Here is a 20,265-nt window from a genome sequence, read left to right as displayed (position 1 = left end):
TGGGATAATTCCGTAATTAGACGGTTTCGACGACTATGAAGTAGCGAAATTCCAGATGAGATTATTAAAAATCCCAAAAAATCCGGTAAATGCATGTGTGGCTGTTTGTCGTAGCACATACTACGGACAACATTCAGCATAGGGTAGCCACCACAAGACCGTACAGTCCCGTTGCTAAGACTCCGCAGAGACATTTTGCACATGCTCAAATGGTTCAAATGGCTCTAAGCAGTATGGGACTTAACATCTGAGGTCATCAGTGTCCTAGACTTAGAACTACTTAAACCGAACTGACCTAAAGACATCACATACATCCATGCCCAAGGCAGGATCCGAACCTGCGACCGTAGCAGCAGCGCGGTTCCGGATGTGAAGCGCCTAGAACCGTTCAAACGGCCGGCTTTTTGCACATTCCCCGCTGTCTCAGATCACTACGATACTTCATTACTTAATTCATTCAGTTTCTAAATTAAATATTTCAAGTTTTTTTTCTTAAAAGTCGCTTTGCATTTAAGATTTTTGTCTGTTACAATGTTGTATTTTAATAATTTATTAAATATATTTTAATGCAAACGTCTTTGCTTCTTAATATGTTTGAAATGTATAATATTACACTGAAGCGGCAAAGAAACTGGTTTAGGCATGCATATTCAAATACAGATACGTAAACAGGCAAAATACGGCGCTGCGGTCAGCAACGCCTATATAAGACAACAAGCGACTGACAAAGTTGTTAGATAGGTTTCTGCTGCTGCAGTGGCAGGTTATCAAGATTAAAGTGAGTTTGAACGTGGTGTGGGCCGGCCGGAGTGGCCGTGCGGTTCTGGACGCTACAGTCTGGAGCCGAGCGACCGCTACGGTCGCAGGTTCGAATCCTGCCTCGGGCATGGATGTGTGTGATGTCCTTAGGTTAGTTAGGTTTAATTAGTTCTAAGTTCTAGGCGACTGATGACCTCAGCAGTTAAGTCGCATAGTACTCAGAGCCATTTTGAACGTGGTGTTGCAGTCGGCGCACGAGCGATGGGTCACGGCATCTCCGAGGTAGCGATGAAGTGGCAATTTTCCCGTACGACCATTTCACGAGTGTACCGTGATTATCAGGAATCCGGTAAAACATCAAATCTCCGACATCGCTGCGGCCGGAAAAAGATCCTGCAAGAACGGGACCAGCGACGACTGAAGAGAATCGTTCAACGTGACACAAGTGCAACCCTTCCGCAAATTGCTTGCAGATTTCAGTGCTGGGCCATCAACAAGTATCAGCGTGCGAACCATTCAACGAAACATCATCGATATGGGCTTTCGGAGCCGAAGGTCTACTCGTGTACCCTTGATGACTGCACGACACGAACTTGACGCCTCGACAGGGCCTGTCAACACCGACATTGGCCTCTTGACGACTAGAAACATTGCCTGGTCGGACGAGTCTCGCTTCAAATTGTACCGAGCGGATGGAAGTGTACGGGTATGGAGACAGCCTTTCCAAGCTGGTAGAGGCTCTGTGTAATGGCGTGGGGCGTGTGAAAATGGAGTGATATGGGACCCCTGATACGTCTAGAAACGACTCTGACAAGTGACACGTACGTAAACATACGTAAGCATCGTGTCTGATCACCTGCATCCATTCGTGTCCATTGTGCATTCCGGTGGATTTGAGCAATTCCAGCAGGACCATGCGATACCCCACACGTCCAGAACTGCTACAGAGTGGCTGTTCTGAGTTTAAACACTTCCGCTAGCCTCCAAACTCCCTAGACATGAACGTTCTTAAGCATATCTGGGATGCCTTGCAACGTGCTGTTCGGAAGAGATCAACACTCCCTCGTACTCTTACGGATTTATGGACAGTCCTGCAGGATTCATGGTTTCAATTCCCTCCAGCACTACTTCAGACATTAGTCGAGTCCATGCCACGCCCTGCTGCGCCACTTCTCGCGGGACACTACATGATATTAGACAGCTGTATCACTTTTTTGGCTCTTCATTGTAATACATTAAAGTCCTTTGAAGCAACATTAGAAATAAGAATTAAATTTTTCATTTTTCCTGACTGCGACTACTGATACACACTGAAGAGCCAAAGAAATTGCAGCCGTGCACCCGGCACGGTTGCATGGGCGCCGGACACGTGTTAAACGGTCATAAGAGTCCATGTCTCATCTGGGTGCGCGCTATGGTTTCACATGCTCATATGAACAATCAGAACTCTTCTCTTTTCCCAATCTGACTACGAATAATTTTTACATCTGCTGTATACTAACAAAGTGTGTCGTTTGAACACTAAATCGGGACTCGTGTGTCAAATAACCGAGTGTTCACTCTGGTGCGATCGAATGGTGTGCGAAAGTAATCAAGATTCACAAGTACTAGTACGCGGATTAGACTACCTTTTCTAGCTATGAATTAAAAACAAACAAAAACAGGCTAAAATAATGAGAAACTTCGCAAATGAGAATAACATTACTAAAAGTCAAATTTTGTAAAACAAAACCAAAGAAGTAATTTTAAAGAGAGAATTCAGTCGAGGTTTCAGTAACTGCAAGCACGGCTCATTTCTCTCTATAACAAAACCACGGTTGCTGTACCAGTGCCACAGAGTTTGGGAATGGAGTGGAATGACTTTTGAAAGAAGTAATTATCTTATAAAGGAAGCAACTTAACGTCATTATGGCAGAGGTAAGAGAGATTAGTGCGGTTGTAGGAACCACATTCCCAAGAAGTGCAATGTATTTGTCTTTCACACCAGTTATTCTACACTAAGTATTTCACAGGCTCAGATGGTGGAGCACTTGCCCATGAAAGGCGAAGGTCCCGAGCTCGAGTCTCGGTCTGGCATACAGTTTTAATCTGCCAGGAAGTTCCACATTACACTTAATTTCCTAAATATCTGCAGGTGGTAAAAATCAGGAATATGGTCTCCTAATTTGTACCAGTCGGTATAAAAGTTGTGCTACCCCCCCCCCCTCCCCCCATGAACCATGGACCTTGCCATTGGTGGGGAGGCTTGCGTCCCTCAACGATACACATAGCCGTACGGTAGGTGCAACCACAACGGAGGGGTATCTGTTGAGAGGCCAGGCAAACGTGTGGTTCCTGAAGAGGAGCAGCAGCCTTTTCAGTAGTTGCAGGGGCAACAGTCTGTATGATTGACTGATCAGGCCTTGTAACACTAACCAAAATGGCCTTGCTGTTCTGGTACTGCGAACGGCTGAAAGCAAGGGGAAACTACGGCCGTAATTTTTCCCGAGGGCATGCAGCTTTACTGTATGATCAAATGATGATGGCGTCCTCTTGGGTAAAATATTCCGGAGGTAAAATAGTCCCCCATTCGGATCTTCGGGCGGGGACTACTCAAGAGGACGTTGTTATCAGGAGAAAGAAAACTGGCGTTCTACGGATCAGAGCGTGGAATGTCAAATCCCTTAATCTGGCATGTAGGCTAGAAAATTTAAAAAGGAAAATGGATAGGTTAAAGTTAGATATAGTGGGAATTAGTGAAGTTCGGTGGCAGGAGGAACACGATTTTTGGTCAGGTGAATACAGGGTTATAAATACAAAATCAAATAGGGGTAATGCAGGAGTAGGTTTAATAATGAATAAAAAAATAGGAGTGCGGGTAAGCTACTACAAGCAGCATAGTGAACGCATTATTGTGGCCAAGATAGACACGAAGCCCACGTCTACTACAGTAGTACAAGTTTATATGCCAACTAGCTCTGCAGACGACGAAGAAATTGATGAATGTATGATGAGATAAAAGAAATTATTCAGGTAGTGAGGGAGACGAAAATTTAATAGTCATGGGTGATTGGAATTCGACAGTAGGAAAAGGGAGAGAAGGAAACATAGTAAGTGAATATGGATTGGCGGGAAGAAATGAAAGAGGAAGCCGCCTGGTAGAATTTTGCACAGAGTATAACTTAATCATAGCTAACACTTGGTTCAAGAATCATGAAAGAAGGTTGTACACATGGAAGAACCCTGGAGATACTAAAAGGTTTCAGATAGATTATATAATGGTAAGACAGAGATTTAGGAACCAGGTTTTAAATTGTAAGACATTTCCAGGGACAGATGTGGACTCTGACCACAATCTATTGGTTATGAACTGTAGATTAAAACTGAAGAAACTGCAAAAAGGTGGGAATTTAAGGAGATGGGACCTGGATAAACTGAAAGAACCAGAGGTTGTACAGAGTTTCAGGGAGAGCATAAGGGAACAATTGGCAGGAATGGGGGAAATAAATACAGTAGAAGAAGAATGGGTAGCTTTGAGGGATGAAATATTGAAGGCAGCAGAGGATCAAATAGGTAAAAAGACAAGGGCTAGTAGAAACCCTTGGGTAACAGAAGAAATATTGAATTTAATTGATGAAAGGAGGAAATATAAAAATGCAGTAAATGAAGCAGACAAAAAGGAATACAAACGTCTCAAAAATAAGATCGACAGGAAGTGCAAAACGGCTAAACAGGGATTGCTAGAGGACAAATGTAAGGATGTAGAGGCGTAAGTTAGATACTGCCTACAGGAAAATTAAAGAGACCTTTGGAGAAAGCAGAACCACTTGCATGAATATCAAGAGCTTTGATGGAAACCCAGATCTAAGCAAAGAAGGGAAGGCAGAAAGGTGGAAGGAGTATATAGAGAGTCTATACAGGGGCGTTGTACTTGAGGACAATATTATGGAAATGGAAGAGGATGTAGATGAAGATGAAATGGGAGATACGATACTGCGTGAAGCGTTTGACAGAGCACTGAAAAGCCGGCCGAAGTGGCCGTGCGGTTAAAGGCGCTGCAGTCTGGAACCGCAAGACCGCTACGGTCGCAGGTTTGAATCCTGCCTTGGGCATGGATGTTTGTGATGTCCTTAGGTTAGTTAGGTTTAACTAGTTCTAAGTTCTAGGGGACTAATGACCTCAGCAGTTGAGTCCCATAGTGCTCAGAGCCATTTGAACCATTTTGAAGAGCACTGAAAGACCTGAGTCGAAACAAGGCCCCCTGAGTAGACAACATTCCATCAGAACTACTGACAGCCTTGGGAGAGCCAGTCCTGACAAAACTCTACCGTCAGGTGAGCAAAATGTATGAGACAGGCGAAATACCCTCAGACTTCAAGAAGAATATGGTAATTCCAATCCCAAAGAAAGCAGGTGTTGACAGATGTGAAAATTACCGAACTATCCGTTTAATAAGTCACAGCTGCAAAATACTAACGCGAATTCTTTACAGACGAATGGAAAAACTGATAGAAGCCGACCTCAGGGAAGATCAGTTTGGATTCCGTAGAAACGTTGGAACACGTGAGGCAATACTGACCCTACGACTTATCTTAGAAACTAGATTAAGGAAAGGCAAACCTATGTTTCTAGCATTTGTAGACTTAGAGGAAGCTTTTGACAATGTTGATTGGAATACTCTCTTTCAAATTCTGAAGGTGTCAGGGCTAAAATATAGGGAGCGAAAGGCTACTTACAATTTGTACAGAAACCAGATGGCAGTTATAAGAGTCGAGGGGTATGAAAGGGAAGCAGTGGTTGGGAAGGGAGTGAGACAAGATTGTAGCCTCTCCCCGATGTTATTCAATCTGTATATTGAGCAAGCAATAAAGGAAACAAAAGAAAAGTTCGAAGTATGTATTAAAATCCATGGAGAAGAAATAAAAACTTTGAGGTTTGCTGATGACATTGTAATTCTGTCAGAGACAACAAAGGACTTGGAAGAGCAGTTGAACGGAATGGACAGTGTCTTGAAAGGAGGGTATAAGATGAACATCAACAAAAGCAAAACGAGGATAATGGAATGTGGTCGAATTAAGTCAGGTGATGGTGAGGGAATTAGATTAGGAAATGAGACACTTAAAGTAGTAAATGAGTTTTGCTATTTGGGGAGCAAAATAACTGATGATGGACGAAGTAGAGAGGATATAAAATGTAGACTGGCAATGGCAAGGAAAGCGTTTCTAAAGAAGAGAAATTTGTTAACATGGAGTATAGATTTAAATGTCAAGAAGTCGTTTCTGAAAGTATTTGTATGGAGTGTAGCCATGTATAGAAGTGAAACGTGGACGATAAATAATTTAGACAAAAAGAGAATAGAAGCTTTCGAAATGTGGTGCTGCAGAAGAATGCTGGAGATTCGATGGGTAGATCGCATGACTAATGAGGAGGTATTGAATAGAATTGGAGAGAAGAGGAGCTTGTGGCACAACTTGACTAGAAGAAGGGATCGGTTGGTAGGACATGTTCTGAGACATCGAGGGATCACCAATTTAGTATTGGATGGCAGCGTGGAGGGTAAAAGTCGTAGAGGGAGACCAGGACATGAATACACTAAGCAGACTCAGAAGGATGTAGGCTGCAGTAGGTACTGGGAGATGAAGAAGCTTGCACAGGATAGAGTAGCATGGAGAGCTGCATCAAACCAGTCTCAGGACTGAAGACCACAACAACAACAACAACAACACCCTTACAAACTATGTCTCTGAACTTGAAGGTATGCACTAGTCTAAGGAACCATTCCATCTTTTAGTTGTTACAGCACTCTTTTCAGCCATTACAATACAACTTTTTACTCTTTTTTCTGCTCCCGAACACGTTCCATGGAGCCACATTCTGCATTTCACTGCATGTACTCATTTTTTTCATTACATCTTTCTCGTAAAACTCACAGCACCATTCCTCACTTTTTGTAATGTTTTTGTATGGTGAATTCCGGGTAGAGTTTCCAAAACATTTCATTTTCTCAAGTGAAGCTGTAAGTCTAGATCTTATCTCCTTTGTTTCGGTTAACTTTTTCATTGCGTATGCAACTCGTTATAAGATAACGACCTTGAAGTCTTGCTTGGAGATTTCATCGTTTCCCTCAGATTCGGCGATAGTTCTTGGATGGAGACCATTATCCCACTTTTTGCGTATCATGGGTTCTTCTGCATTAAAATTATGGGGCTTTCCGTTTCGTTCTGCAACGTCGAAAGCAAGTTTTCGTATGTCCGACATGGATAAAGTGAACATCATCTCTTCAAATGTATGAATATGGTCTTCTAGTTTGTTTTCAACTTTGGTGTAAAACATTTTACTGCGGAAAAAAAATTTTCACTTCCCTGTTTGCATTTCTACTTTTATTTTCAGCACGGCTTACGTACATTTTGTATTTTCACACATTCATTTAATCCGTGATCTCCATTTAGATATACTGTCAGAGTTAAATGCTATTCATTTGTGCTCCACTTTCCACAATGCCTTTCTGGTGCCATTCTGTAATACAAAATAATTATTTAATTAATAATTTAGGATATACAGACATTAAAATTTTATGCTCTTCCTTTCTAAACATTACATTGCACTATTAAGGCTAAACACAGTTTTTTAAAGTTCAATATATGACGAAGTTCGTAATTTGTACCAATACAACGTCAGAAACTTATAGCGATTCAGTATAGGTAGCGTCGCCATTTTCTATTTGTCAGTTTGTTACAAACGAACCACAATGTATTGAAAGGTCAGGCTAATTCATATATAATCACTTTTTTATAACAATTTCTTTTCGCCACGATGTAGATGCAAGTCTGTTGTTTGAAATGGGTGACTTATACAGTTTCGTATTCTTCTGCCTGTTGCCATTACCTCTCAGACGGTCACCTGCTGATATGCGGTGCCTGGACCGTAAAGGTGTAAGACCTCTCGGCAGGTGTTTCGTAGCCTCGTTTATAAATTCAATTAATGGCAAAAGGACAAGGGGAAGTTTACAGAACATGATTGGCAGTAAACATGATAAAAATTGGCATATGCACTCACAGAAAAAAATCGCAACACCAAGAAGGAGTTGTGCGACATAATTGAAAGTTGGTAGGCGTGTTTCTCCAGCTGAAAGATGATGTCTGTTCAGATTTAGCACCAGTCCCATAAGAGTGACGCTGGTAGCGCCGCTATGAGGTTGGATATCAGGTTTGCTTTAAAAAGGCGCTGTAACGGTAGTGATTGTTAGTTACCTTTGAGATTGGACATGGTGAGATGATGATAGTCTAGAATGCTTTTAAAGCGACAAAGACGTCATTATCAGCATCTATCTCACTGAGTTTGAACAAGGTCGTGTAATAAGACTTCGAGAAGCTGGGTGTTCCTTCTGCGATACTGCAGAAAGACTTGGTAGGCATGTAGCCACTACACATAGTTGCTGGCAGCGGTGGTCACGAGAATGTACGTTCGCTACAAGATCGAGAACTGGACGGCCACGTGGCACTACCGAGAGAGATGTATCGCTGTGCCGCATCGTACTGCATCTGCAGCAGCAATTTGAGCAGCAGTTGAAATAAGCAGTTCTCATAATATGCAAAGATCAGCACATTCCTCAAACTGGGGAACTATCAAGAATGGGGTTCTACAAGGATCGGTCTTGGGTCCTTTGTTGTTCTTAATATATATTAATGACTTGCCATTCTATATTCATGAAGAGGCAAAGTTAGTTCTCTTTACTGATGATACAAGTATAGTAACAGCACCTGACAAACAAGAATTAAGAGATTAAATTGTCAATAATGTCTTTCACAAAATTACTAAGTGGTTCCTTGTAAACGGACTCTCACTGAATTTTGATAAGACACAGAACATACAGTTCCGTACAGTAAATGGTATGACGCCATTAATAAATATAGACCTTAATCAGAAGCATATAGATAAGGTAGAATATTCAAAATTTTTAGGTGTGTTCATTGATGAGAGATTAAATTGGAAGAAACACATTGATGATCTGTTGAAACGTTTGAGTTCAACTACTTATGCAATAAGGGTCATTGCAAATTTTGGTGGTAAACATCTTAGTAAATTAGCTTACTACGCCTATTTTCACTCATTGCTTGCATATGGCATCATATTTTGGGGTAATTCATCACTGAGGAATAAAGTATTTATTGCACAAAAGCGTGTAATCAGAATAATAGCTGGAGTCCACCCAAGATCATCCTGCAGACATTTATTTAAGGATCTAGGGATATTCACAGTAGCTTCTCAGTATATATACTCTCTTTTGAAATTTGTTATTAACAACCAAACCCAATTCAAAAGTAGTAGCAGTGTGCATAACTACAATACTAGGAGAAAGGATGATCTTCACTATTCAAGATTAAATCTAACTTTGGCACAGAAAGGGGTGAATTATACTGCCACTAAAGTCTTTGACCACTTACCAAATAGTATCAAAAGTCTGACAGATAACCAACAAGTATTTAAGAAGAAATTAAAAGAATTTCTGAATGACAGCTCCTTCTACTCCATAGAGGAATTTTTAGATATAAATTAAGAAAAAAAAGTTGTTATATTAACTTAATTATGTTGTTAAATTAACTTAATTATGTCATGTATTGGAAAATTTGACTCGTTCCACATCATTACGAAATATCGTATTCATGATCCACGGAACTAGTATTAATCTAATCTAATCTAATCTAACCCACAGAGACACAACGAACAGTTACAAATCGGTTACTTCAAGGACAGCTACGTGCCACACGTTCTGTAGCGTGCATTCCACTGACCCTAAACCACAGCCATTTGGCACTTCAGTAGTGTCAACCGAGAGGTCATTGGAGGGCAGGGTGGAGGCTGATGTACTTTCTGATCAAAGCTGGTTTCCGCCTGGGTGCCAGCGATGACCGTGTGTTGGTTAGGAGGAGACCAGTTGAAGACCTGCAACCGACCTGTCCGCGTGCTAGACGCACGGGACCTACAGCTGGAGTTATGGTTCAAATGGCTCTCAGCACTATGGGACTTAACATCTGAGGTCATCAGTCCCCTAGAACTTAGAACTACTTAAACCTACCTAACCTAAGGACATCACACACATCAATGCCCGAGGCAGGATTCGAACCTGCGATCGTAGCGGTCGCGCGGTTCCAGACTGTAGCGCCTAGAACCGCTCGGCCACACCAGCCGGCCCCTGGAGTTACGGTCTGGGATGTGATTTCGTATGACGGCAGAAGCGCTCTCGTGGTTCTCCCATGCACCTTTCTTTCTTTCTTTCGCTACTGCCTTTACCTCGCATTGGGCGCAGGCTCGGCAGGGTAAAGGACGGATTTGGCATGGTTAAGTTAAGGGGTGGCCGGGAGCCCTTCCTGCCGCCACCCCATACCCCCCGGTATGGAATTAGTGTACCCTAGAGAGCCTGTATAGGGAGAGAGTGGCCAACCGGACGATACGGCGGCCATTTTTCTGCCAAACTGCGGGCGGGACTTTTGAATGGCCAGTAGTGGAGTACACACTCACAGAATCAAAAGCACAACACAATATGGCGAAATCATTCGTTAAATGCCTTTCTTTATAAGAATAATGTGTTATAATAATTTTCACACAGCCAATTTACAGGTCTGTTTTCAAATTTAAGTATGCATATTGTAAGTTGTTTTATATGTAGTAAAAAGCAAAAACGACTTACAGGGTGATTCAAAAAGAATACCACAACTTTAAAAATGTTTGTTTAATGAAAGAAACATAATATAACCTTCTGTTATACATCATTACAAAGAGTATTTAAAAAGGTTTTTTTCACTCAAAAACAAGTTCAGAGATGTTCAATATGGCCCCCTCCAGACACTCGAGCAATATCAACCCGATACTCCAACTCGTTCCACACTCTCTGTAGCATATCAGGCGTAACAGTTTGGATAGCTGCTGTTATTTCTCGTTTCAAATCATCAATGGTGGCTGGGAGAGGTGGCCGAAACACCATATCCTTAACATACCCCCATAAGAAAAAATCGCAGGGGGTAAGACCAGGGCTTCTTGGAGGCCAGTGATGAAGTGCTCTGTCACGGGCTGCCTGGCGGCCGATCCATCGCCTCGAGTAGTTGACGTTCAGGTAGTTACGGACAGATAAGTGCCAATGTGGTGGCGCTCCATCCTGCTGAAATATGAATTGTTGTGCTTCTTGTTCGAGCAGAGGGAACAGCCAATTCTCTAACATCCAGTTACAGTAGCACCTTCGAAGAAAAAGGGACCAAAAACTTTATTGGCTGAAATGGCACAGAAAACGTTCACCTTAGGCGAGTCACGTTCATACTGAGTTGTTTCCCGCGGATTCTCAGTGCCCCATATACAGACATTGTGACGGTTGACTTTCCCGTTAGTGTGGAAAGTTGCTTCATCACTAAACACAATCTCTGAAACGAAAGATTCATCTGACGCCTAGTCAACAGCGCCTCAAGCGAACAAATGTACAACTAAATGAAACTTTATAGCTCCCTTAATTCGCCGACAGATAGTGCTTAGCTCTGCCTTTTGTCGTTGCAGAGTTTTAAATTCCTAAAGTTGTGGTATTCTTTTTGAATCACCCTGTACTTCGCATAGCTAAGAGTACTTGGTTGGTTTGCCGGCCGGAGTGGCCGTGCGGTTCTAGGCGCTACAGTCTGGAACCGAGCGCCCGCTACGGTCGCAGGTTCGAATCCTGCCTCGGGCATGGATGTTTGTGGTGTCCTTAGGTTAGTTGGGTTTAAGTAGTTCTAAGTTCTAGGGGACTGATGACCTCAGAAGTTAAGTCCATAGTGCTCAGAGCCATTTGAACCTGTCCTTTACACTCATTACTCGCGGCAGACAATATCACCGAGTCCCGTAAGAATTCGGGCAATGCGTCTGCATCCAGCACAGAAGAATAAGGTCAGTGGCCGGTTAACCTTAACTAAATGACGATGGTATCTGTTCTTTCGGACATGTCCGAAAGAACAGATACCATCTTCATATAGATCTGTCTTCAGTCGGGCACATATGCGACATAATCGGACGACAATTCCAGCGTCATTCGCAAAGAGCATTGACCGACCAAGTGCAACAGGCCTGGAACTCCATCTCACAAACTGACATCTGGGACCTGTACAACACAATGCATTCAAGTTTGCATCCTTGCATTGAAGATTCTGGCGGTTACACCGGTTATTAATGTACCAGCATTTGACATTTGCAATGTCTTATCTCGCGCTTAAATTAACCCGTGATCTTGCAATGTTAGTCACTTACATATGTCACCTAGAGAAATGTACTCCAAAACTTTCATTACTCTACATTAATTACTTTTTGATGTTGTGATTTTTTTCCGTCAGTGTATATTGCAGGAAAACACACGCATGTATCTCTAGCGTACACTTACAAACCTGATAGTGATGGGAACAACCGCATGAAAACAATCGGTTCATTCGGTGGTTGGAAAACAGTCGTTTCATTTGGTTGTAGTTATATGTGTTGGTTGACTTATTCATTCTTTCCTTTGAGTGAAACTAGTCAGTGAGAGCCACCGAGTGAAAACAATCGTTCAGTTGGTTGGACTACTCATTCATTCTTTTGAATGTAACTAATATGTGGCAGCAACCGAATGAAAACAGTCGTGTCAATTGGTTGTACTTTTATCTATCGGTTGGCTTATTATTCACTTATATTTTTCCAGCAAAAGCAGTCAGTGGGAGCAATCGAATGAAAAGATTCGACACCGTTGTAGCTTTGCGTATTGGCTGAATTATTCATTCTTTCTTTTCAAGTGAAAACACTCAGTAGTTTTTCTGTCGGTTGAACCATGTGCTCATTCTTTTAACTCAAACCGCCCTTGACTGTTTTAGCTGACCGAGCTATCCATTCATTCTTCTGAGTGAAACCAGCCAGCAATTATCCGCCCCCGGTAGCTGAGTGGTAAACAAAACATCATCATCATCCATAACGTGTTCGGTCAGAGGTTTAGCTGCCCTCTGTAATAAAAAAACAGTTAATCGATCAACATCGAACTTAAACGGATGTCTTACGACGTCCGCCCCGAGAAAACGCAACGAACAGAAGCAAACAAAATGAGATTTTAAAAAAAGTAGTCAGCGCGACAGAATGTCAATCCTAAGGGCCCGGGTTCGATTCCCGACCGGATCGGAGATTTTCTCCGCTCAGGTCCCTGTTGTGTTGTCCTAATCATCATCATTTCATCCCCATCGACGCGCAAGTCGCCGACGTGGCGTCAAATTGAAAGACTTGCACCAGGCGAACGGTCTACCCGACGGGAGGCCCTAGTCACACGACATTTACATTTTTAGCCAGCAATTCTTTATCAGGTGAACTAAAGCAGTGCTACTTCATACTACCAGAGCTTAGTCCTATGTGAAGATGTATCTCAGGGGCACGCCAAAGTTAACATAAGCAGCACACATGTACATTTAATTATGAACTGAACGGAGTAATTTTTCCTTCATCATTTAAAACTGATCCATATACTGTTGTGGATTAAATTGTTCCAAGTGCCACTAATGCGTAACTACTTAACCTGACGGATCACTGGGGTAGGCCTGCTATAGCTTAAATTGCCGACCCCAAAAACTTCAAAAATTCCGGACATGTAGGTCAAATCGGATTGTTTCCCAGACACAAACAGTCTGTAGACGATAAGTTGGTCGATGGTCACGATGCTCCGCTGGAAGCGGGGACATGAGAGGAGGAATGTTTCCTCGCTTGCGTTTCAGTACTAAAAATGACAGCGGATATATGAGAGTAACAAGGATTTGTGAAAGCACATTCATGTTCATTGTAGTACTAATCTGCAGTAAGGGAAATGAAATCAGTCTTATACAGCTCAATGAGCAGAAGGCAAATAACATTTAACACATTCATTTGTCTGGCGGGCGAGGTGGTGCCGCAGTGCATGCGAGCGCCCGTTATTGGCGGCTTCTTATTGTCTCAATAAAGAAGTTTGGAAAATGCAGTGTTCCAAAATTGTCTTTGTAACTTATATTTCAGAAATGGGAATAGGTAGGCGTTGTTTGTGGCATAATGTTCATATACACCTTCGGCACTAGCAGCTGCTTAACAGAGTTCAGTGTGTTAAGGCGACCATATTTTCTACAGCAAAATTCGGGACACATTAAAAAATTAAAGTTCGAATTGAACGTAATAAATGCAAACCATCACTTTAATTTGTTACAATAAGTACGTTAATTTATATTTTATTAGTACCTTCTAATATGAAGATGTACGACCAGGCATACGGTATTTATCAGTGCTGTAAATTTTCTTCAACATTCTTCTGCGTTCTCCAACAGTCTTATGAAAACATTCATCTTAAGTTCATAATAATTCACTTTAGTCACTAACATTGCTTTTGTAATTTTTACAACAAACTGTGTTTTGTCACTGCTCCATACATTACTCATTTGAGAAAATACCCTTTCAGTAACAGAATACCGATACAGGTGAAATGAACATACAGTTTTGGATAAATCGTTTCCTAATTGTTAAATCGGGGACAAATAGGTGGTCGGAAATACTTTTCAAAAAATTCTGGGCAGAGCTAGAAAAACCTTGATTGTCACGAAAAACGGGGGGACGGACGGCCACCTTAAATGCGTGCGTCATCTGTAGCACACAGATTATCTAAGCGATATTCCTGTTCCATGTCCGACATAGGATATCCTCACTGAAGTGAGCTGCTGCTGATCTGATGAGAGCTCACAGTTCGTGTAAGTCCCGCCCGAAAAATAACATGTAATGGAGTTCCGCAGGACATGAGCGTCAGATATGGTCTATACAAATCGTTCCACACACTGTGCCAGCTGCAAGAGGGTGGACAGTCGATCACTAACATGGGAAAATAAGAAAAGACAGCTTTAGGTGTGTGTGAACATTATACTGTAAACGGTATCTTTCTACCTATTCCGATTTCTAAAATATATGTGACCAAATTGAAAAGACAATTTTGGAACATACTGTATGCGCATAGGAAAGTGGCTAAGCGTGCTTACCGCTGCGTTTTTAATAGACTAAAACAAAGAAACTACTATAGACCCCCTTTAATGAATTTTATTTAAGGTTTATTACAATCTATTTCCAATCAATCGAATTTCCACAGGCACGAAAAAAGGTCCAGGTTTACCCCAGACAGTTCTATAAAAATCCCTCCAGTATGCCTCTGTATGCCCTCAAAACTAGGACCAATCCGGGGAAATCAGGACCTATTGCAGCCCTAGTTGGGGGTGCAAAGATGAGAGCAATGGTTCTCTTGAGACTATATGAACAAGAAAGGAACCTTACCTCGTTTTAGCGACACTTTGCATTCCGTTTTGTAGGCAATGTGTGGTGATGTCCACAAACACAAAATCATTTGAATATTCAGCCCTTTATTTGTCTGGAAGGTAAATATTTCGTACAGAAAACTACATCACCAGCTACATAGGTACGTCCTACGTTTTCAGTTTTACAGGTAGTGTCGTAGCTATTAAAAATTCACAATCACAAGTTTTCAGGACTATCTGCATGGCGTTAGGAAACTGCATGGGGCTAGGAGAGATTATTTAACATTTACTAGTTCGTTTTAAAACCGTGTTATATTAAAAAGTTTTTCTGTTTAAATAGTTATTTTCTGCTTTTTATTCTTGTGTGTGCGGAATTTATCAATTGGTTTCTAACATTTCGATGAGATTGCAGCAGGACACGTGGTAAACTTCATGTTTATTTCAGTTTCTCTTCAGATGAGTCAATTAATATATTGCTTCCACACTGGGATGTCTCGCGAGAAGACCGCGAATGTAAAAACTACAGAGAATCGAGCTGAGAGAGAAGTTTAGCAGCAATCGTTCTTGAGTGCGAAACATTCGCGAGTGAAACAAGGAAACAGGGAAATAGCAGTGGTACACCAAATACCTTCTGTCTGTCACAAACCAGGAGAGAAAGTAAGTTCTACTGCACTGTCGTCCAGTTTTGAGCTAAGTTGAAAGTCTCAAGTCTGTAGCTTATCGTGATGTTAGTTTACAATCAATTGCAAAATTTGTACCGAACAGACAAACCGACCGAAAAACAAAGTACCCTCTGCCACACACCACACTCGAAAGCGAGTTAATATTACGGTATCATTCAGTTCTGAGCTATGTTGAAAGTTTTAAATCTCTAGCTTACCGGGAAACTACTTCAAAACAAACAGCAAAATTTGTACCGAAAAAAAAAAAAAACAGACAAGCAACCGATCTAATAAAAATCTGTTTAAAAGTGATTGTTAATTTATATATACACAAACTACAGTGTAGGACCAGATATTAAACTTTTAAAACCAACCAAAAATTTATTTTTAATGCCACAATTACTAAAACCCGTACTTCAGTAAGTAAATTCATACATTTAGAATGTACTTTATTTTTAGAAATACACAATTTTTATTCGCATCACCTTGAAATAAGATAGTCTACCTGTCTCTAAGGAAGTTGTCAACATTAATTATGTTCCATGTATGACCGAAAAGACTGAAAAAGTATGTAAATAAAATTACACAAACCCGGCGAGTACGTGCAAGCACCATGTAACGGCCAAACCGACGGACACATCGGTTGTCTCACACTGATTGAAACCATTCAAACGCGATGAATGAGTGAAAACATTCATATAACGACCGAAACCGACGGAGACTTGTTTCAGTTGGTTGTCTCGCCCTGAAAGAAACCACTCACACACGGTGAGTGAGTGAAAACATTCATATAGCTGAGACTAGTTTCGTTCGGTTATTTCATTTGGCCGAAAAAAGCGAGTGAACAAAAATAGTCGATTGTCCCATCACTAAAATCTGAGTGCAATTGCACGAAGCTACCTTGCCGTAGGACAAGAAATTAATACAAGAAAGTGCATCAAAACACACTAAAGTTAAACGGGGTTACGTCCAGTCCCTAGAGAGCGAGTGAATGGTTGAACTGGAGAATGACAAGATGCTAGCCATGAGATCCGTATAACGAAAAAGGGAGGAAGGGCCAAATGATAAGGCTTACCTCATTACGATTTGTGAGGTCGTGATGGCGAGTGTTCTTTGTGTAAGCGGTATAATTGCTCGATAGCAACCAACGTAACTGCTGCAAGCTTCAGGACACGAATCATGCTGATCTACATGGACGGTTCTAACACATGGCCGCTCCCAAGTTGATGAGAGACAACACTTTCGTAACAAAATGGCGGTAATTTCTTCAGTACTACTGTCCACGAAGTGAAAGCGTCCGAGATCAGAAGCCGAATAGGCTGGATCGTGGATCTCGGTGCTACCTGTAAAATCGGGCACCGCAGTGCAGTGTGCATCCGCAGTTCACAAACAGGTCCCAGCAGTCGTAAACAGCGGGAGGGAACGAACTGTTGGTGCAGCCTCGCACCGCAAGACGGCTCGGTTTCTTTGCCTCTCAGGTTGGGACACCTGTTTGGGCGCGAAATCTCCAACGTGGAAAACTGGTATGCCTATTCCAACCTTTGACTTCATCTTGACATTGAAACGTAACGGCCAAGAATTGTCAAGTAAATTGGCTTTCTTGAGTATTTTCTACATTGACCAATGGAGCATGTGAAAATTACTCTGCCTTCTCCGGTTGATGGTCCTCCATATAAGCAATCCCTCTGTGATACTCGTCAGCTGGGCAAAATTACTATGATCGATTTAGTTGTAGCCGGCCGGAGTGGCCGTGCGGTTCTACGCCGAGCGACCGCTCCGGTCGCAGGTTCGAATCCTGCCTCGGGCATGGATGTGTGTGATGTCCTTAGGTTAGTTAGGTTTAAGTAGTTCTTAGTTCTAGGGGACTGATGACCTCAACAGTTAAGTCCCATAGTGCTCAGAGCCATTTGAACCATTTTGATTTAGTTGTATGACTTGTTGATTGAGGAACCATTCGCATTCAGATTATTATCAATGAGTTAGAAATTCAGCTCGAATCTGTGATTTGAATTTTCAAACCAGTTTTATTGGGCTCTCTTCCTTTATGGTGGGAACAGGCAAATACAGCCGCTGTGGCCGCGCCCCGTGTTTTATACGCTCTCAAAAAGTCTCTGCGTTACAACGTTCACAAGAAGTTAGATGAACACTACAACATGTTCTTGTCAGACGATCTGTTCCTCAACACACAGGGCTCTTAGCTGACAGTTTGGGTTCAAGAAGCACGTAGTTTCTGCTAACACTACCAAAAGTCGGATAACATCTACATCTACATTTATACTCCGCAAGCCACCCAACGGTGTGTGTCGGAGGGCACTTTACGTGCCACTGTCATTACCTCCCTTTTCTGTTCCAGTCGCGTATGGTTCGCGGGAAGAACGACTGTCTGAAAGCCTCCGTGCGCGTTCGAATCTCTCTAATTTTACATTCGTGATCTCCTCGGGAGGTATACGTAGGGGGAAGCAATATATTCGATACCTCATCCAAAAACGCACCCTCTCGAAACCTGGCGAGCAAGCTACACCGCGATGCAGAGCGCCTCTCTTGCAGAGTCTGCCACTTGAGTTTGCTAAACATCTCCGTAACGCTGTCACGGTTACCAAAGAACCCTGTGACGAAACGCGCCGCTCTTCTTTAGATCTTCTCTATCTCCTCCGTCAACCCGATCTGGTACGGATCCCACACTGATGAGCAATACTCAAGTATAGGTCGAACGAGTGTTTTGTAAGACACCTCCTTTGTTGATGGACTACATTTTCTAAGGACTCTCCCAATGAATCTCAACCTGGCACCCGCCTTACCAACAATTAATTTTATATGATCATTCCACTTCATATCGTTCCGCACGCATACTCCCAGATATTTTACAGAAGTAACTGCTACCAGTGTTTGTTCCGCTATCATATAATCATACAATAAAGGATCCTTCTTTCTATGTATTCGCAATACATTACATTTGTCTACGTTAAGGGACAGTTGCCACTCCCTGCACCAAGTGCCTATCCGCTGCAGATCTTCCTGCATTTCGCTACAATTTTCTAATGCTGCAACTTCTCTGTATACTACAGCATCATCCGCGAAAAACCGCATGGAACTTCCGACACTATCTCCTAGGTCATTTATATACACTCCTGGAAATGGAAAAAAGAACACATTGACACCGGTGTGTCAGACCCACCATACTTGCTCCGGACACTGCGAGAGGGCTGTACAAGCAATGATCACACGCACGGCACAGCGGACGCACCAGGAACCGCGGTGTTGGCCGTCGAATGGCGCTAGCTGCGCAGCATTTGTGCACCGCCGCCGTCAGTGTCAGCCAGTTTGCCGTGGCATACGGAGCTCCATCGCAGTCTTTAACACTGGTAGCATGCCGCGACAGCGTGGACGTGAACCGTATGTGCAGTTGACGGACTTTGAGCGAGGGCGTATAGTGGGCATGCGGGAGGCCGGGTGGACGTACCGCCGAATTGCTCAACACGTGGGGCGTGAGGTCTCCACAGTACATCGATGTTGTCGCCAGTGGTCGGCGGAAGGTGCACGTGCCCGTCGACCTGGGACCGGACCGCAGCGACGCACGGATGCACGCCAAGACCGTAGGAACCTACGCAGTGCCGTAGGGGACCGCACCGCCACTTCCCAGCAAATTAGGGACACTGTTGCTCCTGGGGTATCAGCGAGGACCATTCGAAACCGTCTCCATGAAGCTAGGCTACGGTCCCGCACACCGTTAGGCCGTCTTCCGCTCACGCCCCAACATCGTGCAGCCCGCCTCCAGTGGTGTCGCGACAGGCGTGAATGGAGGGACGAATGGAGACGTGTCGTCTTCAGCGATGAGAGTCGCTTCTGCCTTGGTGCCAATGATGGTCGTATGCGTGTTTGGCGCCGTGCAGGTGAGCGCCACAATCAGGACTGCATACGACCGAGGCACACAGGGCCAACACCCGGCATCATGGTGTGGGGAGCGATCTCCTACACTGGCCGTACACCACTGGTGATCGTCGAGGGGACACTGAATAGTGCACGGTACATCCAAACCGTCATCGAACCCATCGTTCTACCATTCCTAGACCGGCAAGGGAACGTGCTGTTCCAACAGGACAATGCACGTCCGCATGTATCCCGTGCCACCCAACGTGCTCTAGAAGGTGTAAGTCAACTACCCTGGCCAGCAAGATCTCCGGATCTGTCCCCCATTGAGCATGTTTGGGACTGGATGAAGCGTCGTCTCACGCGGTCTGCACGTCCAGCACGAACGCTGGTCCAACTTAGGCGCCAGGTGGAAATGGCATGGCAAGCCGTTCCACAGGACTACATCCAGCATCTCTACGATCGTCTCCATGGGAGAATAGCAGCCTGCATTGCTGCGAAAGGTGGATATACACTGTACTAGTGCCGACATTGTGCATGCTCTGTTGCCTGTGTCTATGTGCCTGTGGTTCTGTCAGTGTGATCATGTGATGTATCTGACCCCAGGAATGTCTCAATAAAGTTTCCCCTTCCTGGGACAATGAATTCACGGTGTTCTTATTTCAATTTCCAGGAGTGTATATTGTGAAAAGCAATGGTCTCATAACACTCCCCTG

General features: G+C 43.2%; 1 protein-coding gene across 1 annotated transcript in view; it reads left to right on the top strand.

Moving 5' to 3' along the window:
* The window catches only part of LOC126199202 (bumetanide-sensitive sodium-(potassium)-chloride cotransporter), a 316,749-nt gene that overhangs the window by 211,885 nt on the left and 84,599 nt on the right, over positions 1-20,265 (top strand). The window lies entirely within an intron of this gene.

This window comes from Schistocerca nitens, chromosome 8 (genome assembly GCF_023898315.1).
Source record: "Schistocerca nitens isolate TAMUIC-IGC-003100 chromosome 8, iqSchNite1.1, whole genome shotgun sequence".
NCBI lineage: Eukaryota > Metazoa > Arthropoda > Insecta > Orthoptera > Acrididae > Schistocerca > Schistocerca nitens.
Note: the sequence above shows the minus strand (reverse complement) of the source record. Positions and strands in the feature narration are given on the sequence as shown.